The sequence below is a fragment of the Saccopteryx bilineata genome, chromosome 1 (assembly GCF_036850765.1).
Source record: "Saccopteryx bilineata isolate mSacBil1 chromosome 1, mSacBil1_pri_phased_curated, whole genome shotgun sequence".
In the NCBI taxonomy this organism is placed as follows: domain Eukaryota; kingdom Metazoa; phylum Chordata; class Mammalia; order Chiroptera; family Emballonuridae; genus Saccopteryx; species Saccopteryx bilineata.
The window spans coordinates 345,522,251-345,538,597 of record NC_089490.1 but is presented as its reverse complement, the minus strand read 5'-3'; the positions used below and the strand labels follow the sequence as shown (position 1 = coordinate 345,538,597).

Sequence of the window (16,347 nt, the reverse complement as noted above, 5' to 3'; positions counted from 1 at the left end):
ATCATTAGTGCTCAATGTGTATTTGTTGAATACATGAATTACTGAATGAAGTCCTTAAAATTGTTATCCTTTGATCTAGCAATTCTATTTCTAGGAATTTGTCATAAAGAAATAACTGGACAAAAAAGCATTTTTTTCCATATATCATAAACTCTTGATTATCAACATGTGTGAAAGCTGCAAACCATTTCTTTATTTGGAAATATGCATGGATTCTAAGCCTGACAGTACTGAGCATGACTAAATCTCAGAAATTATTAAACTTAAAAATATTAAATAGGTAATCCCATGGTGCCATTTTGGGTGCATTTAATGCAAGGTTTGTTTCTTGTTGCTAATGATTCACTGGAAGTGATCCCACTGAATTCTGCCTTTGGCTGTCCACACTCTATCCCATCTAAGGTCACAGGAGCTTGGGGGCACAGCAGGGCCAGTCAGCCTGGAAATAAAGGGTTGGGCAATCTGGTGAGTAGAATTATGGACTTCATTTAGGTAGGAACAATGAACTTTTCATGGCTTCAGTAACTGTCATTCTTTTTACAATGTCATTTTACTTCCAACAAGTCTCTCAGCAACAAATTAGCTCTAAGGAAGTAATAGCCATGCTCAGAGGCCTCAGAGAAAATGTGAGAATGTTTTTCAGGCCACAAACACCAAGGGGTTTCTAGAATTGCAAGGGGATCTAGAATTTTTTCACGCAGTGTAAAACTCAGTCTTGTTGGTCATAGCTTGGGCTGGCAAGGGGGAGTGGTGCAATGATTTGGCCTGCAAGGTACTTTGGTTGGGTGACTCAGGTCACTTGGACACAATGAGAAGATGGGGATAGGGAGAGACTGGAGGCTGAAGATTCACATGTGTTTTACTTACTAATCACTTTAATAAAAACTTAGTGTCGCCTGACCAGGCGGTGGCACAGTGGATAGAGCGTTGGACTGGGATGCGGAGGATCCAGGTTCGAGACCCTGAGGACACCAGTTTGAGCGCGGGCTCATCTGGTTTGAGCAAAGCTCACCAGATTGGACCCAAGGTCACTGGCTTGAGTAAGGGGTTACTCAGTCTGCTGAAGGCCCACGGTCAAGGCACATATGAGAAAGCAATCAATGAACAACAAAGGTGTCACAATGAAAAACTGATGATTGATGCTTCTCATCTCTCTCCATTCTTGTCTGTCTGTCCCTAACTATCCCTCTCTCTGATTCTGTCTCTGTAAAAAAACAACAAAAACTTAGTGTCAACTCTTCTAACAAATTATTTAATTCATTTACCAAGTGCCTATAGCAGTTATGAAATGGTTATTACCCCTTACTGAGGGCCTACAATGTGCCAGGTGCTTGGTACTCATTAATTTAATCCTCAGAACCACCTTCTGATACTTTATTTTTTAAAATATTTTTAAAGACTTTATTTATTCCTTTTTAGAGAAGAGAGAGAGAGAGAGAGAGAGAGTGAGAGAGAGAGAAAAATAAGAAGACAAAGAAGAGGAAGAAGAAGAAGGAAGAGGAGGAGGAGGAGGAGGAGGACGAGGCATCAACTCCCATATTCACCTTGACCGGGCAAGCCCAGGGCTTCAAACTGGTGACCTCAGCATTCCAGGATGATGCTTTATCCACTGTGCCAACACAGGTCAGGCACCACGTTTTGAGGTGAACATTATTACTGACCATTTTATGGATGAGAAAACTAGGTTCCCAACAGTGAAGTTACTAAGTCCTCAGAGAGACCATGAGCCAGGCACTATGTTAGCACCTGGGCTAACAGATAAGAAGCTCACCGTCTAGTGAGGGGCTGAACAGAAAAATAAACAGACTTGAGTCACGTGGTATGAGAGATGCAATGACAGAGAGAAACACAGGGAGCTGAAAAGGCCCCAAGCAAGGCTTGTGACCACACTTAGGGAGTGACAGCTGACATCTTATTATGATAGGTGACAGAGAAAAAGCATCACAAGTTGGAAACAGGCCTACCATCCTATTACTTATCTTTTCCCTTTTTGGAGCCAAACTGGACTATGCAAAACCTAAGAAGGAATGACTGAAAGCAGAAGAAAAAATGTGCAGAGCACCATGACACGGGATCTAAAAGTCATCTCTGTGTTTATAACCATTTAACACAGAAGCTCCTGCATGTGTTTTGCCAACAATGGGATTAGGCCCATTTTTTCTGCCGCAGGAAACTCTGGGGCCATTAGGGGGCTCCCAGAGATCCTGGGAGAAAGACGGCAGACAATCCAGCAGCAGATGGCCCCACACAGACCACCACTTAATGAGGCTGCTGTGAGGGACAGTATAAAGAGATCAATGAATGCGTAGGGGGAGGGGGCAGAAGACCAAACGTGGTATTGTAGGAGAGCCAGCATCAAAGGCGGTCAGGAACTGACACCCTCAAATGGTCACTACTCTGTATATGTAGTTGTGCTTATATGTATGTTCCCCTGTGCGTGCGTGTGTGTGTGTGTGTGTGTGTGTTGTCCATGTGTGTGCTTTCTGGCCAACCAGTTAGAGGAGGAAGGTGGTAATGTAAATAAGTGGAGTGGTCCTTCCCAGTTAGAAATGGATTTGATTTGTGATTAATCATGATAATGGTGATGATCCTGAAAGCAGCTTACACTACAGAGAACATTCTCTGTGCCAGGAACTGTATGAAGTACATTTATGCATTATCTCATTTAATTTTCACAAAAACCTTATGAGGCAGGCACCATTATTATTCTCATTTTACAGATGAGAGTTGTGACCTTGGATGGCAGTTACCAGAGATGCTGAGATTAAACAATAATAATATAAAAATAGCCCCGTCTCAAGACTGAATGGAAAATTCAGCTAAGGCACTGAGACAACACCCTGTCCCAAAGTAAGGCATGGGGTCACAATGCAGGATTCTCAAGGAGAGGCTGGGAGCAACGGAGGAGGAGGATATAGGTGAGAACTCTGTATGTCGTGAAAGGGCCACTTTGCTTCAACTGAAATAGAGAGGCTCAAGGGCACCTGGATCTTAGGGCTGGTAGATCTTGGGGGATGTGTGAACTAATAGTGACTCTCAGAGAAACCTAAAGGGTCAGAGACAGCTGGCTAGTCTGTCCAGGAGCAGAGAGAAGGAGACATGGCTGTGTTGGGGGTGACTTGTGCTGTCTGTTGGTTAAGTCGAAGAAGACATGGTGAAGTTTCCATGGCCAGATGAGGTAAAGAGGGCCACCTCTAGGAGCCAAAAGATTTTAGCATAAAGAAGCTAGAAGGAATATAGGATACAAAGGGTGGAGAAAGGAATATGGGTCCAGCCTGAGAGATTCACCTCTAGCAACGTACCTGCAGGGAGAGCTTGCAGTGATGATTAGGGGCCTCCAGAGAACCCAGCAAAGGACCCACAAGACAGAGTCCACCCTAAACACCTGCCAGTCGAGAGCATGGGTCACTGTGACCACACAAGCTCAAGCAACAACTCTTCTCTCCCCTCACCTCCCACTCTTGCTCCCTGATTCCCAGCCCTGGGCAAGTAAGATTGGGGGAGGAGAGTAAGGCAGGTGGGTAGAAGCCCCACTGTAGGCTTCTCCTCTGGGGTAGGCCAGAGCTGCAGGAGGGAGCAAGGATGGACTTTACGTAGACTAACATCTTGACTAGAACATGGGACTAGACATTTAAATGACTGGAGGACTTTTTAAAAATTCATTTATTTTAAAGATTTTATTTATTGATTTTACAGAGAGAAGAGGGAGGTGGCAAGAAGTATCAACCCATAGTTGTTTCACTTTACCTATTCATGGATTGCCTGCCATATGTGCCTTCACCAGGCAAGCCCAAGGTTTTGAACCAGCAACCTCAGTGTTCCGGGTCGATGCTCTATCCACTGCTCCACCACAGGTCAGGCAAGGAGGACTTACTTTTAATTGAAATTTGCTGTACAAGTTATAGAACTTACCCCAAATTTCATGCAAGTATGGGGGAAGAACTTGCCCCACAGAATAAATTTAAAAGGGTCATGGGAAGCAAAAATAAAGTCACCTTACCATTATGTCTTGAGTACATCTGTCCAATGCAAATGTTACAATTAGTGAAAACATACAGTATACCAGAAGCTTTATCTTCATCTATTTTAATCTAAAACCAATCCTTCAAGATAGAAATTATTATATCTATTTTACAGATTAGAACATGGAGGTTCAGAGAGATAAAGTGACCTGTCTAAAGTCACAGAGCTGGCAAGTGGCAGTGCCAGGAATCCAAACTCACAAAGACCACAAGCTTGAATCTTTTTATTGTCTTTGCTTGGAACGCTAGCTGGTCAACCTGTGCTAAAAATCGTAGTGGTTCCCAGGATGGGAACTTTCTGGGTATCCTGAAATCACAAGTACATTTATTCTGAATTAATTCTCATGCATTCAGTAAAGATTTCACCACAAAAGATAAAAGGCTTTGCTCTGAATACTAAGTTACACAAAATGTATTTTCAAAAATTTTGAGACCAAAGGGATTGGAGAGAAAACAGTTGCTTCCATCACTTGACTGTTTGCCAAAGGATTAATATAAACTGCTGTAGTCATAACCAAATAAAACAACCAAAGAGGCCAGGTCTAGATCTGAATTCGTCTGTCAAACGAGGCTGGTGACACACTGGTGGGCTCCACGGTGGAGCTCTGACGGACAGTGAGAGGAGAGCCGCGCAGGGGTGAGCGGGAGAGGGGAAAGTCAGTCAGTGAGTGTATGTACATCTTGTTGACACAGGAGCAAAAGTTCCAATTCTTGTTCATAAGATATATATTAATTTTAATATTTCCTACTGATGCATTTAAAATATCCACAGCAGTGAGATATCTAGAGCAAGGAAAAGACCAGGGCCTACCTACCTTAGTAAAGAGTGCTTGACAGGAACACACTATTTGACTTCAAATCTGTGTCTCTGTGAGGATATGGGCGTGTGCTATTGGAGTTATAATCACTACCACTGCCATCACCACCATCACTGTCGCAGTCCTCATTGTGCTCATATCTTTCTGTCTCAGCCCTCCCCATGAAGTCTGCCTGCTAGAATCAGAGAACCAGCAGGTGACTTGGGTTTAACCAATCTCCACTTTCACGGGTAAGTCTTGTGCCTTTGTCTGGCTTTGGTGTCAGAGAAATACTGGCCTTTCAGAATGAGCTGGGACGTGTTCTCTTCTATTTTTTTTTAAAGAGTTTGTGAGGCCTTGGCTGGTTGGCTCAGTGGTAGAGCATCGGCCCAGCGTGTGGATGTCCCAGGTTTGATTCCTGGTTAGGGCACACAGGAGAGGTGACCATCTAGTCTCCACCCTTTCCCCTTCCCTTCTCCCTTTTCCTCTCCCGCAGCCATGGTTTGATTGGTTCAAGTGTACTGGCCCCAGGCACTGAGGATGGCTCCGTAGAGCAGGGGTCCCCAAACTACGGCCCCGTGGGCCACGTGCGGCCCCCTGCGGCCATTTATCCAGCCCCCCACCGCACTTCCGGAAGGGGCACCTCTTTCATTAGTGGTCATCCGCATCCTGTGCTCCTGGAGTCCTGTATGTGGTGGCATCGCTCACGTACAGTACTACTTCCAGTGACGCAGGATGCACGCGTCATGGCTCCAGAAGCGTGTCATATCACTTGTTACGGCTAGCAGTGACAAATATGGAACCGGACATTGACCATCTTATTAGCCAAAAGCAGGCCCATAGTTCCCATTGAAATACTGGTCAGTTTGTTGATTTAAATTTACTTGTTCTTTATTTTAAATATTGTATTTGTTCCAGTTTTGTTTTTTTACTTTAAAATATGTGCAGTGTGCATAGGGATTTGTTCATAGTTTTTTTTTATAGTCTGGCCCTCCAATGGTCTGAGGGACAGTGAACTGGCCCCCTGTTTAAAAAGTTTGGGGACCCCTGCCGTAGAGCTTCCTCCTCAGGTACTAAACATAGCTCGGTTGCAAGCAAGGCCTTAGACAGGGGTTGCCAGGTGGATCCCAGTCAGAGCACATGTGGGAAGTCTGTCTCTTTATCTCCCTTCCTTTTACTTGGAAAAAGAATTTTAAAAAAAGTTTTTGAAGGATTGATATTAATTCCTCTTTGAATATTTGGTAGAACTCACTGGCTTAATATTTTTGTAACTTGTACTACTGTATAGTTGATGTTCATAAAGAATACTGTGTTGAAATAAATCTGTTTATATAATTTTGTATCTTATCTAATTTATTATGAATACTTTACACAAATATTTAAGAGTCTACTTGATATATGATAGAATATTACAAAATGTTCAGACTGGAGGCCAAATTTCAGACTATTTATACCAGGACTTGAATTTTATAGTTGTGACCTAGTAATCAGTACTAAAAATAAATACCTACAAATTCCTCTAGGTGCCCTGTAAAATTCACTCAACCAAGTCCTGCACTGTGTTCCAGCTTCCTACCTGTATCCCTCTTAAACTCATTATTCATTAAAAGAATTCATAACCACATTTCAATATATACAAATGCTGCACTTAGATTTCAAAAAAAGTAGTGAGTGGTTTTAAGTGTTTCATTAATAACAAGGATCTGTTATCTTTTAAGAACAGCTAGCTGTTCTCAAACTTGGAATGTCAAACATTACCAGAAAATTCCTTCTCTCCCCTGGGGTGAAGCCCTGGAATCTGTATTTTTAAAATTGATTGATTTGAAAGAGAGAGAGAGAGAGAGATTTGTTGCTCCACTTATTTATGCATTCATTGCTTGATTCTTGCATGTGCCCTGACCAGTGATCAAACCTGTAACCTTGTATCAGGATGATGCTCTAACCAACTGAGCTACCTGGCCAGAGATGGAATCTTTTTTATTTTTTATTTTTTTGTATTTTTCCAAAGTTAGTAGTGGGGAGGCAGTCTGACAGATTCCTGCATATGCCCAACCGGAATCCACCCAGCATGCCCACTAGGGGGCAATGCTCTGCCCATCTGGGGTGTTGTTCCGTTGCAACTGGAGCCATTCTAGTGCCTGAGGCAGAGGCCACGGAGCTGTCCTCAGCGCCTGGGCCAACTCTGCTCCAATGGAGCCCTGGCTGTGGGAGGAGAAGAGAGAGACAGAGAGGAAGGAGGGGGCAACGGTGGAGAAGCAGATGGGCGCTTCTGTGTGCCCTGACCGGGAATCGAACCTGGAACTTCCACATGCTGGGCTGATGCTCTATCGCTGAGCCAACCAGCCAGGGCTGGAATCTGTATTTTAACAGATTCCTTGGGTGATTCTAATACAGTTGGTCAGAGGAACACACTTTGAGGAAGACCAGTTTAAAGTTATTGTGACCATGTGGCTGAAAGGTGATGAATAAAAGAAATAGTGTCTGCAAAGGGCCTGTCACAATCCCTAGCTATAGGCAGCATACTGTGGGTTCTAGTGTAACTTCTTTAAGTACTATCTAAATTACCTGTACCTTGAAGAGGGTTACACCTGGGTAAATCAAATCATTGGTAGGATTGTAGGCCATATCGCCTCCACAATCCTCATTCATTCTCAACAATAACAAAGCATGTCATAGCAGAAAGAGCTTGGGTTTGGAACCCCAAATATGCCATTTATCAGTTGTGTAACTTCAAGAAAGTCACCTGACCTTTCTAAATCTCAGTTTCCTTATCTGTAAAACAGGGAGAATGTCACCTACTCTGTGTGGCAATGTGAGGATTTAATGAAATACATTAGAAGTATATATGTTTCTTCTCAAACCTGCAACCTTTGCCCTTTGCCTAACCCCTTCCCATGCTTCCTCCTTCAGATGGGGTCATTTAACAGAGGGTCAGAAGCACATAGCAGAAAGGCAGCTTCACAACTCTGATGATGAATAGCTGTCAGGTGTGCCTGTCTTAGCCAACAAAACTCATAAACAGGGGCAGAAAGAGGCAGATTCAAAGGCTGGTGACCAGAAGGTCACAGCAACTAGATCACATCTGAATCTAGCTTCTTTCATTGTGTGCTTCTAAACACAAATTTCAACATAAGACAAGTGAAATTCATTTGAAAGAGAACATGCTTGTATCCTTGAGTGCTTTGATAAATTTGAGGGGAGATAGAAAAGAATATCAAGATCAGGTTTAAAAAGAGATCAATGAAAAATGATCATTTCTGCTGTCCCAGGAGATAGACACTGGCTATCCAATTATGTTACTTAGATGGAATAACACAATTCCATCCAGCAAATGCCACCTGCAAAGGCATTTCTGGTATATTTTGCTGTAAGGGACAGCAAGAGTTTGAATGAGTTAATCTCTACCAAGGGTGAAATTACCTCTTTGGGCACCATCTAAATAGCTCCTACTTTAAATTCATTAATTTAATCAACAGCCAGCTAAGTTTATAATAATGAGAGTCTCCTTTGATTCCTTTTATATCCATTTCCTACAAGGGCTTTGGGGTCCAAGTGATTAGCTCTGTGACTTTGGGGCAAGTTAATTTACCTCACTGAGCTCTATTTAATTCTTACTTTATCCCCATTAACTCTATTTTATTTCCTGAAAAATGAGGTGTAGGGGGTGCCTTACCCAAGGTCACTTAGCTAGTGAGTGGTAGAACTGAACCCCAGCAGGTTCCCTCTGGTCCTCATCTATTTCAACTCTGGGGACTTGCCCAAGAACACCAAGATAGGTGGGCAAGATCTTTCTTTCAGATATTCTTTTGGGTCTTCCCCTGACAACCATTTGAGATTATAATCTGTCAGAGGGAAGAGTCCAAGTGTAATTCTTGGGAAAAAGTATATAAAAAATGTCTCTTTCTTTATGCACTTTTGGGTTAGATAACGAAGATTTGGTACATGCATACAATGGAATACTGCTCGGCCATAAGAAATGATGACATATTGCCATTTATGACAACATAGATGGACTTTGATAACATTATGCTAACTAAAATAAGTAAATCGGAAAAAGCTAAGAACTATATGATTTCACACATACGTGTGATATAAAACTGAGACCTATGGACATAGGTAAAAGTGAAGTGGTTATGGAGGAGAAGAAGGCAGGGGGGAAAGAGGGAGAAATATACGGTGACAGAAAATGATTTGACTTTGGATGATGGGCACACAACACAATCAACAGTTCAAATGCTACAGAGATGTTTACCTGAAACCTATGTACTCTTATCGATCAATGTCACCCTGTTAAATTTAATTTTAAAAATAAAAATAGGCCTGACCAGGCAGTGGCACAGTGAATAGAGTGTCAGACTGGGACACAGAGTACCCAGGTTAGAAACTCCAAGGTTGCCGGCTTGAGCACGAGCTCACCAGCTTGAGCGAGGGGTCGCTGGCTTGAGCATGGGATCATAGATATGACCCCATAGTCACTGGCTTGAGCCCAAAGGTCACTGGCTTGAAGCCCAAGGTTGCTGGCTTGAGCCCAAGGTAGTTGGCTTGAGCAAGGGATCACTTGCTCTGCTGTAGCCCCCCAGATAAGGCATATATGAAAAAGCAATCACTGAACAACTAAGGAACTACAACGAAGAATTGATGCTTCTCATCTCTCTCCCTTCCTGTCTTTTGGTCCCAATCTGTCCCTCTCTCTGACTCTCTGTCCCTGTTAAACAAACAAACAAACAAAATAAATAAAAATAGCCTGACCAGGCAGTGGCGTAGTAGATAGAGCATTGGACGGGGGCACGGAGGACCCAGGTTCGAAACCCTGAGGTCACCGACTTGAGCTCAAGCTCATCCAGTTTAAGCGTGGGCTCACCAGCTTGAGCGTAGAGTTGTTGGCTTGACTGTGGGATCATAGACACGGCCCCATGGTTGCTGCCTTGAGCCCAAAGGTCACTGGCTTGAGCAAGGGGTCACTTGATCTACTGTAACCCCCCCCAGTCAAGGCACATATGAGAAAGCAATCATTGAACTAAGGTGACACAATGAAGAACTGATGCTTCTCATCTCTCTCCCTTCCTGTCTGTCTGTCCCTATCTCTCTCTCTGTCTCTGTCAAAAAAATAAAAATAAAAATAATTACAAAAAAGGAAATGCCTCTCAAAAATGGATAGTCACAAGTGAATCAGACAACACAAACTTTAAATGCTCCCCCAATTCTTAGATGTAATGAAATATATCTAATTATCTTCTTACTTTCTCACAGAATACATATCCTCAGCTATCATCATTTTTGCTTTTTATGATTATAAAATATACTGTTTTTTTTATGTTTACCATGCAAAGAAGATATAAGGACCTCAAAGGTATACATAACAAATTTTCAGATAGAGTAGCATTCTTCTGCCTGACCTGTGGTGGCGCAGTGGATAAAGTGTTGACCTAGAAAGCTGAGGTTGCTGGTTTGAAATCTGGAAATCTGGGCTTGCCTGGTCTGGCACATATAAGAGTTGATGCTCCGCTCCCTTCTCTCTCTCTCTCTCTCTCTCTCTCTCTCTCTCTCTCTCTCCTCTCTAAAAAAAAGTGTAGGGTTCTTCTGCCCTGGCTACATTTATCCCGATGTGCAGAGGTTGCCGGTTTGATCCCTGGTCAGGGCACATACAGGAACAGATCAATGTTTCCATGTGTTTCTCCCTTCCTCCCTCTCTAAAATCAATCAATACTTTTTTTTCTTCTGGATTAGGAAAGAGAAGAAACAACAAAATCCAGCCTAGAGAGTTAAGACTGGGGAAATGTCATGGGAATTGGAGTCCTTTATCCATGCCTCCAGCCAGCAGGCCAACCAGCAGTTCTTAGTCTCGAACTTTAGAGCTGGCAGACATTCCAGAGGTAATTTAATAAAGTATGTTAATTTTACAGATTGGGAAAATGAAGCTGAGAGAAGTAACTGCATTAAGTCACACAGCAAATTCGTTGCTCAGATATGGTGTCATTAAAAACAATATATAGCCCTGGTCAGTTGGCTTGGTGGTAGAGTGTCGGCCCAGCATGTGGAAGTCCCGGGTTTGATTCCCAGCCAGGGCACACAAGAGAAGCGCCCATCTGCTTCTCCACCCCTCCCCCTCTCCTTCCTCTCTGTCTCTCTCTTCCCCTCCTGCAGCCAAGGCTCCATTAGAGCAAAGTTGGCCAGGCACTGAGGATGGCATCATGGCCTCTGCCTCAGGCACTAGAACGGCTCCAGCTGCAATGCTGGGTGGGTCCTGCCAATGCCCCAGATGGGCAGAGTATCGCCCTCTAGTGGGCTTCACGGGTGGGTCCTGGCCAGGCACATGAGTCTGTCTCTCTGCCTCCCAGGTTCTCACTTCAGAAAAGAAACATAAAAAACCCCAATATATAATATTTGCACAAAACCTAGCAGTTAGCACAGTACCTTTACATAAGTATTTCATTTGAGTTACCACTTACAGGGCATTAGAAATTACTCCATCATGTTCTACAAGTTTATTGGTGTTTGCTCATAAATCCCCATTTCATGAAACTTGTGAAGGCAACTGATCTTTCCAACAGGTCTACTTGCTTGTTGTCCTTTATGTTAATTTTCATATAACTTAAAATTAAGTCTCCTTCCTTTGGCAGATACTCCAAGCAAACTTATGATTTTCTTTTTTAAAAATTTATTTATTGATTAGAGAGAGGAGAGAGAGAGAGAGAAGGGGGGAGGAGCAGGAAACATCAACTCTGATAAGTGCTTTGACCAGGCAAGCCCAGGGTTTTGAACCAGCGACCTCAGCGTTCCAGGTCGACGCTCTATCCACTGCACCATCACAGGTGAGGTGCAAACTTATGATTTTCCATCAGTAATTGTTGGCTGAGGGATTGCTGGGTGATGCTCAATAATTCTCTCACTCATTTATTCAACATATATTAACCTAGGTGCTATAGTAGATTAGGATAAAATACCTCTATTGTATCAGAACAGACAAAGTCCCTGCTGTCTTGGAGAGCAGTGATTCATATTCCAGTGAGGGGAGAAGGACAATAAACCAATGAGTGGCCCTGGCTGGCTGGCTCAGTGCTAGAGCGTCGGCCAGCATGTGGATGTCCTGGGTTCGATTCCCAGTCAGGGCACATAGGAGAAAGCGCCCATCTGCTTCTCTACTCCTCCCCCTCTCACTTCTCTCTCTCTCTCTCTCTTCTCCTTCCCTCCTGCAGTCATTGCTTGATTGGAGCAAGTTGGCCCCAGGCGCTGAGGATGGCTTCATGGCCTCTACCTCAGGCACTAAAAGATTGCTTTCGTTGCAACGGAGCAAGGGGCCCAGATGGGCACAGCATCACCCCTTAGTGGACTTGCTGGGTGGATCCCGGCCAGTTACATGCAGGAGTCTGTCTCCGTCTCCCCTCCTCTCACTGAATGAATGAATGAACCAATGAGCAATTCTATATTATGTCAGATGGTGTGAGTTCTAATCAGACTAACAGGGTGACAGAGACCCATGTATTGTGCTTGTGTACATACCTATGTGCTGTGTTACCTAGGGTCAAGAGCAACCTCTCTGGTGAAGCGACAAATGAGCAGAGACCTGAAGGAAGTGAGCCTGTGGACACCTGGGGGAAGAGTGCTCTGTCTAGACAATATGCTTAGTCCCTGAGGTAAGAGGTGTGTGTGAAAAACCAAGGCTGGTGCCAGGAGACTGGAGCTAATGAGGGGTGAGGAGGAGGAATGGGAGAAAAGACCAGAGAAAGAAGGACAGATGGGGCAGACCCTGCACTTCGGAGCGAGGGATTGGGTTTTATTCTATGTGAGATGGGGAACCACTGGAGGATTTAAGCAGGCCTCATCTAGCACTAAGCCACACAGTTTGCTTTTTGTTTTAGGAAGTTAAGAACAGATACTGCCTGTGTAATGAGGAGGCAGGGGGACCAGATAGGAGGCTACGTCAGTCATCCAGATGAGAGGTGACAGTGGACTGGGCCACAGCAGCTGTGTCCTATCACCAGGCCAGGCAGAAGAGATTCTGAGTAAAGATATTTGCTGAGTAAAGGAATAATCTTGCACAGGAAGTCTGTAAAAAGTCCTAAGGGCAAATATAAGAGAGGATTTACTTTGCCTTATGAGAGAGGAGATGGAAATGTAGAAGACAACATGACTTGACTTTTGAGGATTAAGAATTCTCCAAAGATGGGAGACATGGGGCTCTGCATTGCCAAAATCGTGAAGGCAAATTCCACAAAGACCCCCAATGTGTGGCTGTGGTCGGGGTCCTGGAGGGTAGGGGACATGGGGGTGCAAGATAGTCAGTGAAGCCAGATGGAGGGGAGCCAGAACTGTATGCTGAGAAGCCCTGATACTATTTCTCCGTTCCTCCTGTGAGGTGCCAGGCCAGGCAGGCTGAGCGGGACAAAGTTTCTGCCTCCAGTGGCTTCCGACCTGGTTTCAGTAGAAGGACTTTGAGGTGCTGGTGCTGGGAGTCAATGACTAGGACACTTGTTCCCTTGTTGGGCTGTGTGTCTTTTCCAATTTTTATGAAGCCCTCCCCCATGTCTGTCCCCTCTCCACCCTGGGCAGGCGAAGCTGGTCACAGTTGCTGCTGCTCTTCTGCCCTAGAACTTCCAGAGGGTCTTCACGCACTTAGAAATGGGTTCTTCAGACCACAGCAGAAACTTGGGCTCTTTCTTCGATTAACAGATATGCTGACTTCAAAATATTGTGCAGAAAAAGTTCTCCCTTTTCTTTTAATGAGGATTTAAGGGCTATTAAAATTCTATTCGTCATTTGTCATCTTGTAGCTATAAAGAGACACCCTTTTATTATTCTTTCACTGAGCTTTCTCACACCAAATTACTAATGAGGTAATTACCAACATAATAATTACTGTGTAATTACTAGGCAGTGGGAAAGAAAATGTGGAGCAAAATAAGTGGCCAGGATTGGGGTTATGTCAGAGACCCGAGAAGAACGATCTCTGAGAAAGGCAGGAAACGGAATGTTTTTCATGTCATGACATGAGAGATACATCGCCAGGGCTTTAGACAAGGAGTTAGTTGGAAGCATGGCTTTTAACCTCCCTCTAGGGATCCAGCATCTTCTTAGAGGCAGTTTGGAGGGAGAGCAAGGGGCTCCAACCATCAAACAAAGCCTGCCTGCAGTCTCATCCAGGTCTTCCTTCCCGTGAAGCCTCGGACCAGGGACTGGATATACCTGAGCCTCACTGTATGAAAGTAAAATGACAAAAATGTACCTTCCGCAAGGATTAAAAACATAAACTCCAAGGACAAGGAGTGGTGCTTACTCACTGTGAGTTCATCTCCTTGACTCCTTTCAGTCACCAACAGTTTACACAGCATCCATGTGCCCAAACCGAATTAGGCAAGGCCAGAGAACCTAGCAATTATTCACTAATTTTCAATAATTCTTATCCAAATGTTTTCCCTTGTAAGTGCCAAAATGACTTTCAGTTAGTCTGTCAGTTTATATTTTTAAAACTTTGAGAGTGAAAATAGAAACCCATGGGGATAAACATGGAACTTGAACTCACACAGCTGCATGGGAGGCCGTGCTGAAACTGTGGGCGGAGCCTCTGGGCAGTCTGGAGCCTGGCTGCGTTCCTTTCTGAGGCTATCAGGACATCTGTAACTTGAGCCTCCCCTAGTCACTGGCCGCAGACAGTCAGAGAAGCGGGGGCCAGGGCTTTCCGGTGAACTCTCTTTGTTGTCAGCAGATGCTATACGAGGCAGGCAACCCAAACATAATTCTCCTTTAAGGAGCGGACATGTATAAGGTCCTGAAGCATGGTGAAGGCTTTGGTTGTAATAAGTACATGGGGGTCTCTTTACATATGTATAGCATTTTACCCTGTAGAGTCTAGAATGTGCCTAGCATTGTTTTCTCTAGGCTGGTCTCCAACTTCAGTGTTTCTAAGAATCATCTTGGGTGGGGGTGGGGGCTAGTTAAAATGCATCCCAGGATGCATTTAACCCCATTTTAACCCCATCCTCATAGTCTGACTCTGGGTCCCAGGAAGCTGAATGTTAAACAATACTCCATGTGGTTCTGATGCAGGTCCATGAACTATTTACTTAATCTGCGCAACAAGTTTGGGATATAAACAGAATAAACATTATTCGAAGGAAGGAAGGAAGGAAGGAAGGAAGGAAGGAAGGAAGGAAGGAAGGAAGGAAGGAAGGAAGGAAGGAAGGAAGGAAGGGAGGAAATGACATTCATTACGATGTTTTGAATTAATAATGGTGAAAAATTGAAAGCAAGTAAAATGTCCAGCAATAGGAGAATGGTTAAATAAAATATGCTATAGCCACGTGATGGAACAGTATGCAATCATTTAACTGATGTAAATAAGGAGTTTGTAATGCCCTGGGAAAAATTCAAAAATACTAAGGTGGCCCTTCCTGAGCGCTTATTTGCCCAAGCTCCTCTCACAGATCACCTCTAGCCCTTGTTACAGCTCTCATGTTGGCTGTTATCATTCCCGTGAAGTGTCCTGCTCAAGATCATGCAAAACTGGATGAATTGATTAAAAAAAAAACTGATCTAAACAATAAATTGATCTGAGAAACACTGATTGAGGTGGCATTTTGGTCTCTCCAGCAGGTCTGCACATTGTAGCAGATGATACGAACTTTCCCTTCAAACATGACTGGCTCCCATTAGGACATAAGTGCTCTGGGGGTAACAGGAACTATAAGGCCTCTGGCTGTATCAGTAAAAAGGAGATATGATCCAGATATACACTTCTTACCCCATATGTTGCATTTTAAATCTTAATGCTCTTTTCAGAAATATCTAAGGAAAACAATCCCCCATTCTTTTCTATCTGTTAAACGCATTTTTTTTCTTTATGCACAGGCATTACCAAAGTTACTAAAATACACAAAAAATACCCAATTCAAAACCTGGTGAAGTAACTAAAATGGGCACCCTGGCTAAGAAGGCATAATAGCGTTCACTTAGGAATTCCACTTTGAATCAATCTGTCATGCTGGCCTCAGTTATTCTTTTTTTTTCTTTTTTAGATTTTACTTATTCACTTTAGAGAGAGGAGACAGAGAGAGAGAGAGAGAGAGAGAGAGAAGGGAGGGAGGGAGGAGCAGAAGGCATCAACTCCCATATGTGCCTTGACCAGGGAAGCCTGGGGTTTTGAACCAGTGACCTCAGTGTTCCAGGTCGATACTTTTACCCACTGTGCCACCGCAGGTCAGCCAGTTATTCATTTTTAACCAGGCAGATTCAGGACGCAAATGCAGGGGACATTTCACAATAAACTCCATGCTTTTTTCTCAAAGCTACATGCCTTATTCAAAAGAACTTTGTAGAAAGTGGGATACAGAACTAAAAATGCATGACTTCAAGCTTATAAAAATAGGCATAGAGAAAAAGACAAAGAAATATCAAAATCAAAGCACCTGTTGCCTGACCAGGCGATGGCGCAGTGGATAGAGCGTCAGACTGGAATGCAGAGGACCCAGGTTCAAGACTCCGAGGTCGCCAGCTTGAGCGTAGGCTCATCTGGCTTGAGCAAAAAAAAAAAA

At 43.7% G+C, this 16,347-nt stretch overlaps 1 protein-coding gene and 1 long non-coding RNA gene across 2 annotated transcripts in view; one reads left to right on the top strand and one right to left on the bottom strand.

Annotated features, from left to right (window-relative positions):
• MAP6 (microtubule associated protein 6) overlaps positions 1 to 16,347 on the bottom strand; it is an 85,064-nt gene that overhangs the window by 41,416 nt on the left and 27,301 nt on the right. The window lies entirely within an intron of this gene.
• Positions 1,433 to 15,290, top strand: LOC136317291 (uncharacterized). The gene is made up of 6 exons (XR_010727851.1): positions 1,433 to 1,623; positions 3,697 to 3,854; positions 4,994 to 5,070; positions 10,547 to 10,692; positions 12,340 to 12,453; positions 13,370 to 15,290. It is a non-coding gene; the product is annotated as an uncharacterized lncRNA (long non-coding RNA).